The sequence below is a fragment of the Nyctereutes procyonoides genome, unplaced genomic scaffold (assembly GCF_905146905.1).
Source record: "Nyctereutes procyonoides isolate TBG_1078 unplaced genomic scaffold, NYPRO_anot_genome, whole genome shotgun sequence".
Lineage (NCBI taxonomy): Eukaryota > Metazoa > Chordata > Mammalia > Carnivora > Canidae > Nyctereutes > Nyctereutes procyonoides.
In genome coordinates, this window is record NW_026575128.1 from 17,555,318 (window position 1) to 17,561,467 (window position 6,150).

General features: G+C 37.7%; 2 pseudogenes; one reads left to right on the top strand and one right to left on the bottom strand.

Moving 5' to 3' along the window:
- The first annotated feature begins 3,257 nt into the window (after positions 1 to 3,257).
- LOC129520774 (40S ribosomal protein S24-like) lies at positions 3,258 to 3,761 on the top strand (annotated as a pseudogene).
- A 1,077-nt stretch (positions 3,762 to 4,838) lies between these two features.
- Positions 4,839 to 5,788, bottom strand: LOC129520606 (olfactory receptor 11G2-like; annotated as a pseudogene).
- Between the last annotated feature and the right edge of the window lie 362 nt (positions 5,789 to 6,150).

The following is a 6,150-nucleotide window of genomic DNA, read 5'->3' on the forward strand; positions in this document are numbered from 1 at the left end:
GATAATACTGATTTAGACTGATCTCAAAGAATCTAACAGCTTTAAATAGACTTACATGTTGAGAATTCTCAGGTTTCTATCTCCACTCCCAACCTCATCTCATACCTCCAGAATTGCCTATTCAATGGCCTACCTGACCCCCACTTGGATGTTTACTCATCAATTTGTAAGTGTACCTTCCTATCTTTTATTTCAGTGGACTGATATCAGTGCTTGTCTTGACCCAGGATGAGAAATTCCGGCTAATGTGTTGAATTCAAATGCAGGGTTGTCTTATTCTACTCATAAAGTAGATTACCCTGGTATACTTAACAACTACATATATAAATTTTTATATTTCAAATTCCTTCTAGGTTTTCCTATGGAAACAGCTGCCTTCACTAAAAACTTGGGCACTACTAACCAAATCTAACTTTGCATATGAGATCTATTTAAATATGGGACACATCATTTAAAAATTGTAAGGGAGATTTTCACCTAAAATGTGAAATAGCCAAAACAGAACCCCTTTACTTCCTTTTGGGCTCTTCTAAAAATTCAGATTAAAGTAAGCTTTCCCAGACTGTGCTATTTAAAAGAGCATCCTCCCCACTTCCATTATTATATGTTCCCTTCATCTGCTTTATTTTTCTTTAAAGTATTTATCACCATCAGAACTATATTCTATTCTAGGAGCACCTGGCTGGCTCAATCAGTGGAGCATGTGACTCTTGATCTTGGGTTCATGAGTTTGAGCTCCATATTGGGTGCAGAGATTACTTTAATTAATCAATTAATTAAAAGAAATATATTGTATTCTATATACTTCTTTATCTATATCTTTATTTCTGGCTGCTTGTACTAGAATATGAACTTCATGAGAGCTAAATATCATTACTATACCCTCAATGCTCAGAGAAATGCCTAACACACAGGAGCTCAATGGCAAGCCTCAAAAATGCTATGAATTTAGAAAAGTTTCAAGGAAAGCATGACTGGTGCCTAAAAATGGGCAAGTTATCAGTAAAAAAAAATTAAGCTCAGATTGTAAAACTAAGATTGTACATTAATTAGGGAAAGTGAGTCAACAGGAGTAATGGGACATAGAGTTAATAAGGTTATAGTTTGAGGACTAGTTGAGAGGAACCTTGAATTACATACAAACTAAAGAATTTGTACATGACTAATCACATGCACCTTTTGCTAGAATAATCTTGTCTAACTGCTGGTCCCTTCTCTCTAGGGTGGCACCTCCCTTAGGTGGCTGCTAAAAAATCAGTCTTCAGACTTTTCAGAAGTCCTTTCACATTGGTATTATTCTTTTCCTTGGTGCCACTTGGCTTTTGTTTCTTGTTCTCAAGTGTCTTATCTTCTCCAATTCACCATGCATTAAGATCATTATAACAGGATAATGATCCTGTTTGCCACTTTTTTTACAGTCATCTGTTATTACTACTATTCCTGCTGTTTTCTATGCATTCCACAGGTCTAAAGTCTCGTACTCCACATTTGACTTTAATTTTCTTGGGTTCTTTTATCGTTTTGAGTTCTTGGGCTGTTTTTAAGTCCAGATTTTCTTTTAGGTGACCCATGTTAATGGCTGCTTTTAGTCATTCTGAAACTGCTAAGACGATGGTTTTTCAAACTTTTTTGACCATAACCCACAGAAATAAATTCATTTTCATTGTGCACAGTACACACATTCATATACAACTGAAACAGCAGTTTCTTAGAACAATACCACCCTTATCACAAACAATGTATTTCCACCCTGTCCTATCACATCCCATATCTAGGGACACATCTCATAAAGCCTAAAATGAATGACTGCTGGGGTGATTCATTGTCTTTAGATAGGCTGACAGTATCTGTGGTCTCTGTGATTCAACTGACTCCTTTCTAATCAACAGACTGAAAACAATTATTTATATACTCCTTGCAGGGAGATAGTTAAATTAGTTAGTAATGCCATTTGGAAGATGGTGTTCACAGAAAACTAGGACTCAAAACAGTTTTTTCTCTTTAGTCTTTTCGATTGTTTTCCTCACCATTGAACAAAAGTGCCCTTTTATGGTCAAACGCTATTTGCTCAATATTATTATGATCATCATCAGAAAAGCTCATTATTGTTAAAACTTAGTTGTACTAATTATTTACAAAGTTATCATTCATCATAATCAAGGAAAATTGATTTCAAGTGGTTAATCAACAAACGGTTCTGTCTTATTCACTTCTAGTCAGATTTATAAACGTAGTAGCTTCTGGAAAATTTGCATGCTTTTCTTCCTTAGTTTTTTCATACTTGTCAAAGGCTAAATTTTTCAGCTGTTGAGTTTCATTAAGTCTGAGGTGATTAGAAAAACTCTCCAGATCCCTCTTGTGGCAGGGACTGCTGTTGCCCACCCCCAAGTGCATCCACCTTTTCCTTAGCACAAGAAGCCTGATTTGTTCAGAGTAGCAATGAGTCCAGGTAAAAACACTCACTTCTTCGGCTTCTTTGCAGCTAATTTGGTCATGTGATATAGTTCTGGACAACGAGACACAAACTGGGAGTTTCTGAGGAGGATTTTGCTCTCCACGGAATGGAAATACTGGAATTTCCATTTACAACCTGAAATGGGGAAATACCTGGAGTTTAGCAGGCATCTTGTAACCAAGAGTAACAAATATGAGAATGAGGATCTAGAAGTACAGATCCAACAACACAGAGCAGTATATAAATATAAATATATGTGTGTATGTGTGTACATGTGTGTATACGGATTTCTTTGTTTGGAACTTAATTTTTTAGAGCTGTTCTTTTAGATTCACAGTGATTTCCCATATGCCCCCTAACTCCACACATGCTTTACCCACCCACCCCCATTATCAATATCTCCCACGAGAGTGGTACATTTGTTACAATTGATGAACCTACATTGACACATTATCCAGAGCCCATAGTTTACATTAGCCTTCACTCTTGGTGTTCTACATTCTATGGGTTTGAACAAATTTATAATGACATGTATCTACAAAACAAAAACAAAACAAAACAAAAGAATTTGGGATTTATCCCTCAAATCTGTGCAAATAGAGAGGAGATGAGCATGGGGACTGGTGGAAAGGAGGTTTAAGTTATGCCTTTACAGAAATGGAGTGCTAGGACCTGGACAAAAATGATCAGTGAAGACGACAAAGGATTCTAGGGAAGATGCCACAAAATGTAATGACATTAGGATTGGGTATGAAAGTCTTTTTTTTTTTTCTCCCCGGGTGCTTGAAGCTCGGCCACCATCATGAACGACACAGTAACTATCCAGACCAGGAAGTCATGACCAACTGACTGCTTCAGCAGAAACAGATGGTCATTGATGTTCTTCACCCAGGGAAGGCAACAGTACCTAAGACAGAAATTCGGGAAAAACTAGCCAAAATGTACAAGACCACACCAGATGTCATATTTGTATTTGGATTCAGAAACCATTTTGGTGATGGCAAGACAACTGGCTTTGGAATGATTTATGATTCCTTGGATTATGCAAAGAAAAATGAACCCAAACATAGACTTGCAAAACATGGCCTGTATGAGAAGAAAAAGATTTCAAGAAAACAGAGCAAAGAACGCAAAAACAGAATGAAGAAAGTCAGGGGGACTGCAAAAGCCAACATTGGTGCTGGCAAAAAGAAGTGAGCTGGAGACTGGACAACAGAAGGAGTAAAGATTCTGCAGTGGCTTTATCTGTGATGATTGTGCAGATTTTTCATGAGAGGATTAATAAACTAAGAACGTTAATGTGAAAAAAAAAGGATTGGGTATGAAAAGGTGAGTAATTATAAATGTTAAGATTTTAGGTTCAAGTCGTAGATCAGTGGAGCTATTGGCAAATAAGGACAGCTAGAGCTAATTTAAAAGGAGGTTATCAAATATGGGGTCAGACATTTGAATTTGAAGTAGATTTTCATGAAAAAATATGCAGCAGGAGGTTTCAGATATTTGATGAGGATTGAAGTTAAAGCCAGTATTCACATTATCCCAGAAGAAAATTTTAGCCCAAGGTTTCCCCATGAAGTACAGCACTGTAAATTAAATGACTATTCCAGAAAATAAGAAATTAGTGAATAAAAAGTACCTCTGGGTAATTCTTATCTAGAACTTTACAGAGAATGATGAATGTAAGAGCACCAAAGGCCTGGACGGTAGAGATCCTACAAAGTCTATAGCTCTTTGACTTATGTGGAGTATTAACTAACTTTCATGTGTTTGCATATGGAGAATTAAACCTACCTTCTAAAGTGAAAGCCCTGGCAAAATGTCAAAGTCAATGAATAATCTTACTAAGTACCCTAGTTGATGTACAAAACCATACTTGGAATTACAGACTATACCAAAGCAGTGCTTTAAAATTGTCCCTGATGTTGAGGGTCTTTTTTTTTTTAATCTGGTTAGCTATGTGTGATTATTGGTTAATTATGTGTGTGTTTGCAACACATTCAACATTTGCTATGCTCTAAGAAAGAGCGACTGGCTCTGATGAAAGCAGAATTTGAAAATGTTGAAATAGATTAAGTAGTATGAATTGAAAACCTAAAGAGAAACTAGAAACTCGATTATAGAGAAATACATGAAAATCTTATTAAGTTGTATTTCAAAATAAAGTCTGTCTAACATACAGACATCTGTATGTATGTTATCTGGAACATAACAACAACTTCCTAAGATTTAAGTCATGAGTCTGATGAATTTTTAAAAATCATCTTCCCAATAAATGAAAATAAAATAAAATGAAGAGGAAAGGGCATAATCTCATTTGTTTTGTTATTTTCCATGCTCCTAAAACATTAATGATTCAGTATATGAAATTCAACTTTTGAATTCTTTAGATTTCCCTCATCAACACATTCAGAATTTTCTTCAGTGCTTCCTTCATATCTCTGTTCCGGAAGTTGTAAATCAGAGGATTAAAGAATGGGGTTGCCAAAGCATAGAACAAGGTCACAGATTTCTGCATCCCAGGGTAGTCCCCAGAACCTGGGATAACATACATCACCATGACGGAGCCATAGAACAGACACACCACAGCAAGGTGGGAGGCACAAGTAGAGAAAGCCTTATGTCTTCCTGAGCCTGGGGGTACATGTAGCACCACACTCAGGACACAGAAGTAAGTGCCAACAATGTACAAGAAGGTGAGAAAGATGATAAGAGACCTAATGATACCACAGGTCAGAGTAATTCCAGATACTGAAGCACAGGACAATGCCAACAAAGGTGCAAGATCACAGAGAAAATGATCAATGGTGTTTGGACCACAGAGAGGCACCTGAGATATTAGAGTCAAAGGAGTCAGCAACCAGAGAAAGCCCCTGCCCAGCAGAAGACCACTAACCAAGCACATAGGCGGTGGGTCATTATGATGGGATAGTGCAAAGGTCTACAAATGGCAAGAAATTGATCAAAAGACATCCTTGACAGAAACAAGCCCTCAGCGGCACACATGGAGAAGAAGAAAGAGAACTGGAGCAGGCAGCCGGCTTAGGAGATGCTCTTAGTCTGGGAGATGATGTTGGCCAACATCTTGGGCACATCAGAACTGACATAGCAGATCTCCAGGAAAAAGAAGTTGGCCAGCAGGATGTACATGGGCGTGTGGAGTTTCTGGCTTGACGCCACGGCACAGGTGATGGATGTGTTCCCCATGAGAGTCAGAAGGTAGATGATGGAGAAGGTGACAAAGAGCAGGACCTGGAGCTCCCTGCGGCAGGGGAAGCCCAGGAGAATGAACTCATTCACAGACCCAGAGATATTTGTAGTCTCCAAGGTCGTCATCCGTCTGACCTGTGGAAGTGACAAGAGACAGTAAGAATCACAGAAATGTTTACACTATTTTTCTTCTTCCTGCTAAAGAGATAAATGTTTATTTTCCTCAATTTAGGCTTGTGATATAACTCTCTTCCCTTTGGAAGCATGAGCTGTTCTTTCCTCTTCATCTCCTTTCCTCCCTTATCTATTCAATAAACATTTATTTTGCATGTATTATTGCCCAGCACTGTTCTAGGAGATAGAAAAAAGACAATAAAAATGCTCAGTCCCTGCTCTTTGGAATTTATGTCAAATATCTTTTGTGCAAAGCAACTTCAAACAAGACATTCATGTCTCCAGAATTTCTACATAAAGGGAATTTAGGAGCT